At 44.2% G+C, this 14,465-nt stretch overlaps 1 pseudogene; it reads left to right on the plus strand.

Annotated features, from left to right (window-relative positions):
- Positions 1 to 374: 374 nt before the first annotated feature.
- On the plus strand, positions 375 to 1,160 carry LOC147979928 (secreted RxLR effector protein 161 pseudogene; annotated as a pseudogene).
- Positions 1,161 to 14,465: the final 13,305 nt, after the last annotated feature.

Genomic DNA, 14,465 nt, shown 5'->3' on the forward strand with positions numbered 1-14,465 from the left:
GTTTTGTCGATCCAAAGAAGTCTAGCATGGTATGAAAGCTTCAAAGATCCATTTATGGATTAAGGCTAGCATCTTGGAATTGGAACATTCGTTTTAATGAAGCGGTCAAAGAGTTTGGCTTCATCAAGAACGACTGTGATCATTGTGTATTCAAGAAGGTCAGTGGGAGCTCAGTTGCATTTTTGGTCCTATATGTGGATGACATATTATGGATTGGAAATGATGTTCAAATGCTTGAATCTATCAAGGACTCATTGAAAAATAGTTTTTCTATGAAGGACTTGGGAGAAGCAGCTTATATTTTGGGAATCAAGATCTATAGAGATAGATCGAGAAGGCTTATTGGATTAAGCCAGAGTGCATATACTAACAAGATGTTGAAGCGGTTCAACATGCAAGATGCCAAGAAGGGTTTCTTGGCCATGTCACATGGCATTAGTCTTAGCAAGACTCAGAGTCCTTCGACTCCTGATGAGCGAGGATGCATGGATGGGATTCTGTATGCTTCGGCTGTTGTGTCCATCATGTATGCTATGGTATGTACTCGTCTTGATGTTAGCTTTGCTCTTAGCATGGTGGGCAGATACCAGGCTGATCTAGGTGAGAGTCACTGGACAACGGTTAAGAATATCCTTAAGTACTTGAGAAGGACCAAGGATATGTTCCTAGTTTATGGAGGTGAGGATGAGCTCGTTGTGAAGAGTTACACCAATGCTAGTTTCCAAACTGATAGGGATGATAGTCGATCGCAATCTGGGTTTGTGTTCATTCAGAATGGAGGAGCAATGAGCTGGAGGAGCTCCAAGCAAGATACAGTAGTTGATTCTGCAATAGAGGCCGAGTACATCGCGGCTTCTGAAGCTGCAAAGGAAGGTGTTTGGGTGAAGAATTTGATTTCTAATCTTGGTGTGCTTGAGAGCGCGTCCAAGCCATTGGACCTCTATTGTGATAATAGTGGTGCCATTGTGCAAGTCAAGGAACCACAGAACCATCATAAAACCCAACACATACTTAGGCATTTTAACCTTATTTGCGACATTGTCGAAAGAGGTGATGTAAACATATGCAAGGTACACACAGATGCAAATGTTGCTGATCCATTGACAAAGCCTCTCCCATGGCCGAAGCATGAGGTGCACATGAGCTCCATGGGCATATGATGCCTAAATGATTGACTCTAGTGCAAGTGGGAGACTGTTGGAGATATGCCCTAGAGGCAATCATGTGATGATGATATTTCCATATGTATTCATGAGTCCTTTGTATTGTCCTTGAACATCATCAATGATATGTGTCAATAAGTATGTGACTTGTTTGTGGAACTATGTATTGTATGATGATTGTTCCAATGGTCCCTAGTTGATAAGGTTATGCGGACACATATCCTTGACTAGTATACGACTCGGTTGATGACTATGTTTCACAAGTCATGTGCATGGAGATGCTAAACCGACAGTATGGACTCGGGGATGGAGATCACCGAGTCGGACAGACCCACTTTGAGATGCAGCAAGATATGGTCATCTTTTAGTCTCAAGTACAATGTCTATGCCATGTCCTAGACCTGAGGTCCTCGCATGTTCTCGGGATGAGGATCGACTGACTTAGGGTCAATCAAACGCTACTCCATAATTGGGTAGTTATAAAGGTAGCTTTCGGGTGAGTCATGAGACATGCCGCGAGACATGGTTGACCAAGAAGGGATTTGCCCCTCCTATTTGGAGAGATATTCTCTAGGCCCTCTTGAGTGATTAGATTCGGAAAGCATGGCCATGCAACTTTGCTAAAGTGTTAACCCAGTTCAGAATCTGTATCACGATTTCGGGAAGAGAGGTCCAACTATCACAGGGGTGACAAGTACTCGCCTTGAGCTCGACAACAAATATCGTGAGGCAACACTACTACGGCATGCTGCTAACGCGACACTACGGTTAGAGACCCTTCGATGAAACTGTGTGCGATGCAATAATCTCAAACGGTGGTGTAAAAAACCCGTTAAAAAAGGTGTAAAACGTTTGCGATGGCGGATGCATCAAACACGGTTCGGATTTTAGTTGCGTATGCGATTCAGGGCATATGGTTCAATTCAATTAACCGTTTTCGATGAGGAGGAACAAAATAAACGGGCAGCCAGATGAATGTGTGTGCGATGTATAGCATACGGTTCACTCGGATGAATTATTTGTGATTAGGCAACACAAAAGAAACGGTCAGCCAGATCAAGGTGTGTGCGATATACGACATGCGGTTTACTCAGATGAACTGTTTGCGTTGAGACAAGAGAACAGAAACGGTTCAATATAACAAATACCATAAATATTGCAAGGTTCAAATTCAAAGATTACAACGCCCAAATTCAAACATTGCAAGTTGCGTCATTTTTGAAAATGGATCAGTCGCTGACAAGTCATGTATGGGTTTGACACAATGACTTCCAATTGCTTTGCCATATGCTCTTCCAATACGAAGTTTGGCATTTTTGGAGGCTATTCCATTCCGCAGTACATGCTGACTCTGATAATCATACCATTCATCTTTCCTAATTAAATGCGTGTTCAACCTCAGTACCCTCAGCACCTTTGCTCTGGCAAGAAAAAACCTGGCGAGTGTAATCTCCAGTAAGGTCCCTTGGTAGGAGTTCAAAGTAATATTTGAGAGATGCAGATCTAGGCGTTCGAAGTGATTTTCGTTATAAACATTATCCACCTCCGGGCCTATTATTATCTGCAAAAGAAGAGAACGTGTTAGTGCCTACATGCAGTTTTGAACACTGCTACACGCCCATTTGGTTTGCAGGATTTGTAAAATGCACCAACGTGCCATCTTCGATCTGCATGATTAACATGGGCATTTGATTATAATCTAGAAGCATGTAGCCTTCTTCACAAGAGGTTGGATTGGATGAAAAAATCCCTAAGAAAACTAGTACAGATGAATCCAAAGTAGAAATGCTTATGGACGATTGTAACCATATGAATGAAGCAACCAATATGGGGTGGGGGTGTATGTCCTAAAATCCTCCAAAATTCCTTCAGAAATCGTAGTACATTGTCATTATAAACTTGGGAAAAGGTGCAAAAAATTGAACTCCCTTATGGTTAATATTTAACAGGAAAGGAACATCACCTCGATATAGAACTTCTTCAGGCACGAAAAGCATCTCAGGCAACTGACAACTTGGTCCAGGTTAGGGCCGACAGATTCTAGTGCCAAGACCTGCACTGTGCCCAGAGTCTGGGTGAAGCTTCGATGGATGACAGACGAACATACATCTTCGAAACTAGAAATGACATTGATATTAAGAAGGAGAGGTATAAGGCGACTATTGTACCTGAAAGTTGTAGTATTTGACGGACGAGTAGCCCACCACTTTCAATTTCGCCGCAGAAATGACATTGATTCTTGTTGGACCTTGTTGATCAACTACAAGTAATCTCTCAAGTGAAGGTGTGTCTTGGATGACCATATTGTGGTCCACCTTTTATGATCTCTCGTTGTAGCACCAGCAACACACATAAATAGTCCAGAGAGTCCTAGAGGTGATGTGCAAGGTACTCGACCAATTCATCGCCTGAAGATGAAGGAACTCGAGTGCAGTACAGCCGTGGAGCAGGCGCTCCATGTAATCCTTTGGGATGCGGACGGCAACGAGCTCGAGGTGCTTCAGTCATGGTAGAAAAAGAGCGGGCGCGTCATTAGGGGGGGGGGGCAATGGCAGTTCATGAACTTGGCGAGGCGCAGCATGGGCACGAAGCCGAGCGCGGACATTGGCAGCAAGCACATATGCCCATCTTTATAACTGAGCTTCTTGAGATGATCTATGGCGGGGGATCGGAACCACTCGTCAAGCTTGGCTCGGTCCTTGCCATTGGAATAGAACTTGCCTGTGATAAGGCCTTTGATTGGGCCATGGTGACTGCCGAGGATCTGGGAGAATGCATCCAAGCTTTGGCGATAGCCATGGCAGAGCTTGTGGGCGTCGAGGAGGTCGATAGGGGTGAGGAGCCATAGGGGGCGCCACCGCCGGGAAAAGGGCAGTTGTCCTCGCCCGATATTTGATTGGGAGGAGGGATATGATGACTATCAACATATCATCGGGGAGGTTGTTGATGAAGTCCAGGTCTACAGGAGTCGCTTGCGGTTCTTTCTCGACCCGCCTCTGCTTGCTGGTAGCCTCGTTCTCCACCTCGTCGGCGGCGACAGAAACCTCGGTCTCCATATTCGCGCTGTGCTTCGGTGCTTCAGCAACCCCGGCGTCGCCACTCCCTCCGATGGGGCGCTTCGGCGGCATCCTCGTACACTGACGGCTTTGAGGACTCAGAGCGGCGTCGAGGATGCGGGCGGAGAGAGAGGAATTGTGTGTGTGGCGAGGATGGGGGGGTGCGGCCACTCGGCGGCACCATTAATATAGACCAGTGGGAGCAAGGCGGGCGGCGGTCCAAGGCTGTCTCGCTTCCCGGTGAGAACGACTGCTTAATCTCTAGTATGAATGAAATCTATGCTTAATTACTGGATTTTAGTTGCAAAAAATAGATAGTGCTATTGATTTTTAGGTGCATATTTTGACAAATCACAGTGTCTCTTGTCTTAGCGCCGAAGTCTGGCTTTAATTTGCATACTGTAATCTGAACCGTTTGCGTTGAAGAGATGCATAGATCCTGCGTTGAATAGCTTGTATGCTTTACAGTGAGCCTACGCACCGGACTGCGACGCCTCCCGTTCAGTCAAGTAGCTGTCCACACGACACCTCCTATAGCCATTAAAACCAAGACACATGGCGTCACGTGAATGGTTAATAGAATGCACACGGTTTGAATTATACAAACGTTTGAGATATTAAAGTGGCAGCTATATTTTGAAAATGCCTTTGTTGGCTGTCATTATTCGAGTGCGCTTTCTCTCAAAATGGATACCTAAGCATGCACCCAAGGACACTGATTTGATTTTTCAACCAATTTATATGCACTGGAGCATGTGCATGTAGTTCAAATTTGAATTATGCACATAAATGCATTGAAAACTCAGTTAATGCATAAAAATGTCCAAACGAACCCCGAAAAAACACAAAAATTGACACAACACTCCTGTTGTCCTATGTTGAGACGAGAAATTTTTTGAAAGCAATAAGAGGCAATGGATATCGTTTCGTCCCCAAAGGTGAGACGTTCCCTATCGAAACCATCATGCTTGTTGTGAGAAGCTATGGTTTGTGAGAAGCATATACCCAAACCTGCCCCAAATGGGACACATTTTTTACCATGACATGTTGATGCCGCTCCATGATAGCATGCCAAGTTTCATGAATTTTAGACGAGTTTTGGATTTACTAGAATTTAAAAACCAGGCATCTCAACGTTTTGCCGGCAATCAACGGTGCCCTGGTGTTTGAAATTCATTCCCATTTCTCGCATGGGAGCTAAGCACGCACCCAAGGACACAGATTTGATGTTTCAACCAATATATATGCACTGGATCATGTGCATGTAGTTCAAATTTGAATTATGCACATAAATTCATTGAAAACTCAGTTAATGCATAAAAATGTCCAAACGAACCCCGAAAAATCACAAAAATTGACACAAAACTCCTGTTGTTCTATGTTGACACGAGAAAAAAATTGAAAGCAATAAGAGGCAATGGATATCGTTTCGTCCCCAAAGATGGGGCGTTCCCTACCGAAACCATCATGCTTGTTGTGAGAAGCTCTGGTTTGTGAGAAGCATATACCCAAACCTGCCCCAAATGGGACAAAAAATTTACTACGGCATGTTGATGCCGCTCCATGATAGCATGGCAAGTTTCATGAATTTCAGACGTGTTTTGGATTTACTAGAATTTAAAAACCAGGCATCTCAACGTTTTGCCGGCAATCAACGGTGCCCTGGTGTTTGAAATTCATTCCCACTTCTCGCATGGGAGCTAAGCATGCACCCAAGGACACATATTTGATTTTTCAACCAATTTATATGCACTGGAGCATGTGCATGTAGTTCAAATTTGAATTATGCACATAAATTCATCGAAAACTCAGTTAATGCATAAAAATGTCCAAACGAACCCCGAAAAATCACAAAAAATGACACAAAACTCCTGTTGTTCTATGTTGACATGAGAAAAAAATTGAAAGCAATAAGAGGCAATGGATATCGTTTCGTCCCCAAAGGTGGGACGTTCCCTACCGAAACCATCATGCTTGTTGTGAGAAGCTCTAGTTTGTGAGAAGCTTATACCCAAACCTGCCCCAAATGGGACAAAAAATTTACTATGGCATGTTGATGCCGCTCCATGATACCATGCCAAGTTTCATGAATTTCAGACGAGTTTTGGATTTACTAGAATTTAAAAACCAGGCATCTCAACGTTTTGCCGGCAATCAACGGTGCCCTGGTGTTTGAAATTCATTCCCATTTCTCGCATGGGATCTAAGCACGCACCCAAGGACACAGATTTGATTTTTCAACCAATTTATATGCACTGGAGCATGTGCATGTAGTTCAAATTTGAATTATGCACATAAATCCATCGAAAACTCAGTTAATGCATAAAAATGTCCAAACGAACCCCGAAAAATCACAAAAATTGACATAAAACTCCTGTTGTTCTATGTTGACACGAGAAAAAAATTGAAGGCAATAAGAGGCAATGGATATCGTTTCATCCCCAAAGGTGGGACGTTCCCTATCAAAACCAACATGCTTGTTGTGAGAAGCTCTGGTTTGTGAGAAGCTTATACCCAAACCTGCCCCAAATGGGATTTTTTTACCACAACATGTTGTTGCCGCTCCATGATACCATGCCAAGTTTCATGAATTTCAGACGAGGTTTGGATTTACTAGAATTTAAAAACCAGGTATCTCAACATGTTGCCGTTAATCAACGATGCCCTAGTGTTTGACATTCATTCCAATTTCTTGCATGGGACTTAAGCTTGCACCCAAGGACAAAGATTTGATTTTTCAACCAATTTATATGTACTAGAGCATGTGCATGCAGTTCAAATTTGAATTATGCACATAAATGCAATGAAAACTAACTTAATGCATAAAAATGTCCAAACGAACCCCGAAAAATCACAAAAAATAACATAACACTCCTGTTGTTCTATGTTGACACGATAAAAATTTTGAAAGCAATAAGAGGCAATGGATATCGTTTCGTCCCCAAAGGTGAGGCGTTCCCTACCAAAACCATCATGCTTGTTGTGAGAAGCATATACCCAAACCTGCCCCAAATGGGACAATTTTTTTTACTACGGCATGTTGATGCCGCTCCATCATAGCATGCCAAGTTTCATGAATTTCAGACTAGTTTTGGATTTACTAGAATTTGAAAACAAGGTATCTCAATGTTTACGGCCGAGTGACGGTGGCAGGGTGTTTGACATTCATTCCCATTTCTTGCATGGGACCTAAGCATGCACCCAAGGACAAAGATTTGATTTTCAACCAATTTATATGCACTGGAGCATGTGCATGTAGTTCAAATTTGAATTATGTACATAAATGCATTGAAAACTCACTTAATGCATAAAAATGTCCAAACGAACCCCAAAAAATCACAAAAAATAACACAACACTCATGTTGTTCTATGTTGACACAAGAATTTTTTTGAAAGAAATAAGAGGCAATGGATATCGTTTCGTCCCCAAAGGTGGGGCGTTCCCTACCGAAACCATCATACTTGTTCTGAGAAGCTCTGGTTTGTGAGAAGCATATACCCAAAGCTGCTCCAAATGGGACAAAATATTTACCACGGCATGTTGATGCGCTCCATGATAGCATGCCAAGTTTCATGAATTTTAGACGAGTTTTGGGATTTACTAGAATTTAAAAACCAGGTATCTCAATGTTTGCGACCGAGTGACGATGGCAGGGTGTTTGACATTCATTCCCATTTCTTGCATGGGACCTAAGCATGCACCCAAGGACAAAGATTTGATTTTTCAACCATTTTATATGCACTGGAGCATGTGCATGTAGTTCAAATTTGAATTATGTACATAAATGCATTGAAAACTCACTTAATGCATAAAAATGTCCAAACGAACCCTAAATAATTCCAATTCTTTTAGGACACAGATATAGTTGCACGTTCACTGCAGATAAAAGGTCTAGCAATTCAAACACCGTCCATGGCCGCTGTGACCCCATTATGTAATTCAAATCAAGACGAAAAATCAAGTAGATCCCACACAGTTTATTATAACCAACCATGTGAGATGCAACACAAAATATCTTGGAGCACCGTCGGAGTATAGTGCGCATACGGCTTACACGAGAAGGTGCGACGGCTACAGTCCACAGCCCGATCTGAATAAGGGACCGTGTTTGATGACACTTTGCGCGCCAGTTTTTTCACTGAAGCGATTCCAAATTTTTGGCTTCCGTGGAAATATCTACCTCCCTGCCCCCTCCCCCTTACCAAAAGCCACATTTCCCCTGTTTCCGCTTTGCTTTCCAAGTTGAAACCTTCACTCCTTGCTTGCAGCACCGCCTCCTCGCCGACGACCCTTCTTCACGCTGCTCGGCCTCGCCTATCCAGGCAGGTAATCCACACCCGACGCCCATCCTCCTCCTTCCACATCCCACATGCCCCGACCGCCGGCGCGAGCGCGACACCTTCCACCCAAATCACCGACCCCTCCTCCAAATAAGCGCTGGCCTAAGCCATGGTGCACGCAGTATAGCCAGGATCTCAAGGAGCATTTGGCAACGGAGAAGCAAATCGCGGCCGCACACGCGGATGAGGTCGCGATGGCTGCCATTCGTGCTGACCCCTAGATCTTGGAGGAGCACCTCGCCATCGAGGCCACCGTTGACACCTGGCGCGTCGACGCCTCGACGCAGTTGGCTGCTTTAAACGAAAGATCGTGGTGTTTTCTCGAGGCTACCGTTGGTGCCTTCGATGAAGACTACGAGGTGTTTTCTCAGCGTGCATGTGCTTACCTCATCTCGAGAGCCAGCAGGTTGGTGCCCGGAGCGGCTCAGTCAACACACCACTACAACGAGGGCACCCACGATGCGGAGGCCTCGCCCTCTTCCATGTCCAAGGAGCCGATCATCATCGATATCTCCGACAATGAGGAGTAGATTGTCTTATTAGCTCACTATAAGGACCCATGTTCAGTTTGCTAGCTACTGCCTTTCCTTAACAAATTCTAGTGAATTTTGCTATCTACTTTTACCATGCAATCTTCTGCTATAGTGTATATGTTCTATATGTCATGCAATGTGGTGTTCAGTTAACTGCTTGGTTCAATTATGCAAATGTGATGTTCAATTCTTCAGGGTGCAATATTTCCATGTTGTTAACCATGCTTGGTTTGGTTAACTGTCCGATCTTCTATTACGAGTATGTTATATTGTGCAATGTGGTGCTCAGTTAACGTTTGGTTCATTTGTTGTGGTGTTTAGTTAACTGCTTGGTTCAATTCTGCAATGCGATTTTGAATTGTTGTAAATTGTATACCATGTGAGAAATAAATCAAATTTGGCTGTACTAAATACATGAGAAACAAATACAATTGCTACATTTCCAAGTTGTTAAGCATGCTTGGTTTGGTTAACTGTCCGATCTTCTATTAGGAGTATGTTATATTGTGCAATGTGGTGCTCAGTTAACATTTGGTTCATTTGTTGCGGTGTTTAGTTAACTGCTTGGTTCAATTCTGCAATGCGATGTTCAATTACTGCGGCTGCATTCTGTTATTGTATACCATGTGAGGAATAAACCGAATTTGGCTACACTTAATACATGAGAAACATATACAAGTGCTATATTTCCTAGTTCTTAATCATGCTTGGTTTGGATAAATGGGTTTTCCATGTGGCTTGAATTAATCTGATGAATCTGCAATGTGCTTATTTTTCATCAACATATTTTACTAATAGCATGCGAACCCTTACTTAACCTGAGGACTAACTACCTTATATGTGTTGCAGGGAAACAATGGAAAGCACTGAGGTTTACAAGATGGTACTAACTATTATACCTTGCCTTTTTTATTCCTTTGCCCCATTTCCAATATAGAGAAGATATTTATGCACATCCTTGTTTTCAGGGTTCACTGATGATTGCCTCACAAACCACCTCTTTGGTCAGGAGGCAAGGAAAGTTTTCATACAACACCCACAGTTCAATATTGAAGTGTTCCTGAAGAGGTCGAAGGATGGACGGTCAATCATCCACAGACACTGGCCTAAAGTTGCAAAGACCTTCAACATGAATGAAGGCTCAATATTCGCCTTCCGCTTCAGCATTTTTCCAGATGAGATGCATCTCTCTATGTACCGTCTATGATGCTAATTTCGAAAGGTTCTAGATGTTGCATGTGAAACTTGCTGCTGGTGCAGATTTGTAATGGGGTAGCTGAGTGCTGAAGCTATATCATGTTGTAGATGTATTTCAATTGTGAAATCCCGCTTCCTTAATATGGAAATGGAATATATTATGTGCTTAATATGAATGTCAATTAGATTAGTAAATGGATTATTAATAATAGGGCAATTAGCCCGCTAATTGGCCAATTAGCTTGCTAATTGGGGTTTCCTATTGCAAACAGTTATTGAGAAAACACCATGGGCGATGACCTCAGGCAACGCACACAGTTTCTAGGAATAAACTGTTGGGGAACGTTGCAGAAAACAAAAATTTTCCTACGGTTTCACCAAGATCTATCTATGAGTTCATCTAGCAACGAGTGATTAGATGCATCTACGTACCTTGTAGATCGCGAGCGGAAGCGTTCAAAGAACGGGGATGAGGTAGTCGAACACGATGTGATCCAAATCACCAAAGATCTTAGCACCGAACGGACGATGCCTCCGCGTTCAACACACGTACGGAACAGCCATGTCTCCTCCTTCTTGATCCAGCAAGGGGAGAGGAGAGGTTGAGGGAGATGGCACCAGTAGCAGCACGACGGCGTGGTGTTGATGGAGCTGCAGTGCTCCGGCAGGGCTTCGCCAAGCACTATGGAGGAGGAGGAAGTATTGGAGAGGGAGAAGGAGGCAACCAAAGGCATGGGAGAAAAGCCCTCCTTCCCTCACTAGATATAGGAGGGCCAAGGGGGGCGCCGTCCCTAGGAGATCCAATCTCCCAGGGTGGGGCGGCGGCCAAGGGGGGTTTCCCTCCCCCCCAAGGCACCTAGGAGGTGCCTTCCCCTCCTAGGACTCTTTCCCCTTGTAACCCTAGGCGCATGGGCCTCTTGGGGCTGGTGCCCTTGGCCCATGTAGGCCAAGGCGCACCCCTACAGCCCATGTGGCCCCCCGGGACAGGTGGCCCCACCCGGTGGGCCCCCGGGACCCTTCCGGTGGTCCCGGTACAATACCGATAACCCCGAAACTTGTCCCGATGGCCGAAATAGTACTTCCTATATATAATTCTTTACCTCTGAACCATTCCGGAACTCCTCGTGACGTCCGGGATCTCATCCGGGACTCCGAACAACATTCGGGTTACTGCATATACATATCCCTACAACCCTAGCGTCACCGAACCTTAAGTGTGTAGACCCTACGGGTTCGGGAGATATGTAGACATGACCGAGACGACTCTCCGGTCAATAACCAACAGCGGGATCTGGATACCCATGTTGGCTCCCACATACTCCACGATGATCTCATCGGATGAACCACGATGTCGAGGATTTAAGCAACCCCGTATGCAATTCCCTTTGTCAATCGGTATGTTACTTGCCCGAGATTCGATCGTCGGTATCCCAATACCTTGTTCAATCTCGTTACCGGCAAGTCACTTTACTCGTACCGTAATGCATGATCCCGTGACCAGACACTTGGTCACTTTGAGCTCATTATGATGATGCATTACCGAGTGGGCCCAGTGATACCTCTCCGTCATACGGAGTGACAAATCCCAGTCTCGATCCGTGTCAACCCAACAGACACTTTCGGAGATACCTGTAGTGCACCTTTATAGTCACCCAGTTACGTTGTGACGTTTGGTACACCCAAAGCACTCCTACGGTATCCGGGAGTTACACGATCTCATGGTCAAAGGAAAAGATACTTGACATTGGAAAAGCTCTAGCAAACGAACTACACGATCTTTGTGCTATGCTTAGGATTGGGTCTTGTCCATCACATCATTCTCCTAATGATGTGATCCCGTTATCAATGACATCCAATGTCCATAGCCAGGAAACCATGACTATCTGTTGATCAACGAGCTAGTCAACTAGAGGCTTACTAGGGACACATTATGGTCTATGTATTCACACGTGTATTACGATTTCCGGATAATACAGTTATAGCATGAATAAAGACAATTATCATGAACAAAGAAATATAATAATAATGCTTTTATTATTGCCTCTAGGGCATATTTCCAACAGTCTCCCACTTGCACTAGAGTCAATAATCTAGTTACATTGTGATGAATCGAACACCCATGGAATTCTGGTGTTGATCATGTTTTTCCCTAGGGAGAGGTTTAGTCAACGGATCTGCTACATTCAGGTCCGTATGTACTTTACAAATCTCTATGTCTCCATCTTGAACATTTTCACGAATGGAGTTGAAGCGACGCTTGATGTGCCTTGTCTTCTTGTGAAACCTGGGCTCCTTGGCAAGTGCAATAGCTCCATTGTTGTCACAAAAGAGTTTGATTGGCCCCGACGCATTGGGTATGACTCCTAGGTCGGTGATGAACTCCTTCACCCATATTGCTTCATGTGCTGCCTCCGAGGCTGCCATGTACTCCGCTTCACATGTAGATCCCGCCACGACGCTCTGCTTGCAGCTGCACCAGCTCACTGCTCCACCATTCAACATATACACGTATCCGGTTTGTGACTTAGAGTCATCCAGATCTTTGTCGAAGCTAGCGTCGACGTAACCCTTTACGACGAGCTCTTCGTCACCTCCATAAACGAGAAACATGTCCTTTGTCCTTTTCAGGTACTTCAGGATATTCTTGACCGCTGTCCAGTGTTCCTTGCCGGGATTACTTTGGTACCTTCCTACCAAACTTACGGCAAGGTTTACATCAGGTCTGGTACACAGCATGGCATACATAATAGATCCTATGGCTGAAGCATAGGGGATGACACTCATCTCTTCTTTATCTTTTGCCGTGGTCGGGCATTGAGCCGAGCTCAATCTCACACCTTGCAAAACAGGCAAGGACCCTTTCTTGGACTGATCCATTTTGAACTTCTTCAAAATCTTATCAAGGTATGTGCTTTGTGAAAGACCTATGAGGCGTCTTTATCTATCTCTATAGATCTTGATGCCTAATATATAAGCAGCTTCTCCAAGGTCCTTCATTGAAAAACTTTTATTCAAGTAGGCCTTGATGCTGTCCAAGAGTTCTATATCACTTCCCATCAAAAGTATGTCATCTACATATAGTATGAGAAATGCTACAGAGCTCCCACTCACTTTCTTGTAAACGCAGGCTTCTCCATAAGTCTGCGTAAACCGAAACGCTTTGATCATCTCATCAAAGCGAATGTTCCAACTCCGAGATGCTTGCACCAGCCCATAAATCGAGCGTTGGAGCTTGCACACCTTGTCAGCATTCTTAGGATCGACAAAACCTTCCGGCTGCATCATATACAACTCTTCCTTAAGGAAACCATTAAGGAATGCCGTTTTGACGTCCATTTGCCATATCTCATAATCGTAGAATGCAGCAATTGCTAACATGATTCGGACGGACTTTAGCTTCGCTACCGGTGAGAAAGTCTCATCATAGTCAATTCCTTGAACTTGTTGATAACCCTTAGCGACAAGCCGAGCTTTATAGATGGTCACATTACCATCCGCGTCTGTCTTCTTCTTGAAGATCCATTTATTTTCTATGGCTCGCCGTTCAACGGGCAAGTCAGTCAAAGTCCATACTTCGTTTTCATACATGGATCCTATCTCGGATTTCATGGCTTCTAGCCATTTGTCGGAATTCGGGCCCGCCATCGCTTCTTCATAGTTCGAAGGTTCACCGTTGTCTAACAACATGATTTCCAAGACAGGGTTGCCGTACCACTCTGGTGCGGAACGTGTCCTTGTGGACCTTCGAATTTCAGTAGGAGCTTGATCAGAAGTATCTTGATCATCATCAATAACTTCCTCTCTAGTCGGTGCAGGCGCCTCAGGAACATTTTCTTGAGTTGCGCCATTTTCCGGTTCAAGAGGTAATACTTCATCAAGTTCTACTTTCCTCCCACTTACTTCTTTCGAGAGAAACTCTTTCTCTAGAAAGGATCCATTCTTGGCAACAAAGATCTTGCCTTCGGATCTGAGGTAGAAGATATACCCAATGGTTTCTTTAGGGTATCCTATGAAGACGCATTTTTCCGATTTGGGTTTGAGCTTTTCAGGTTGAAGTTTCCTGACATAAGCATCGCATCCCCAAACTTTTAGAAACGACAGCTTAGGTTTCTTCCCAAACCATAATTCAAACGGTGTCGTCTCAACGGATTTCAAAGGTGCCCTATTTAAAGTGA

This window comes from Triticum urartu, chromosome 3A (genome assembly GCF_056163025.1).
Source record: "Triticum urartu cultivar PI428250 chromosome 3A, HENAU_Tu73, whole genome shotgun sequence".
Classification (NCBI taxonomy): domain Eukaryota; kingdom Viridiplantae; phylum Streptophyta; class Magnoliopsida; order Poales; family Poaceae; genus Triticum; species Triticum urartu.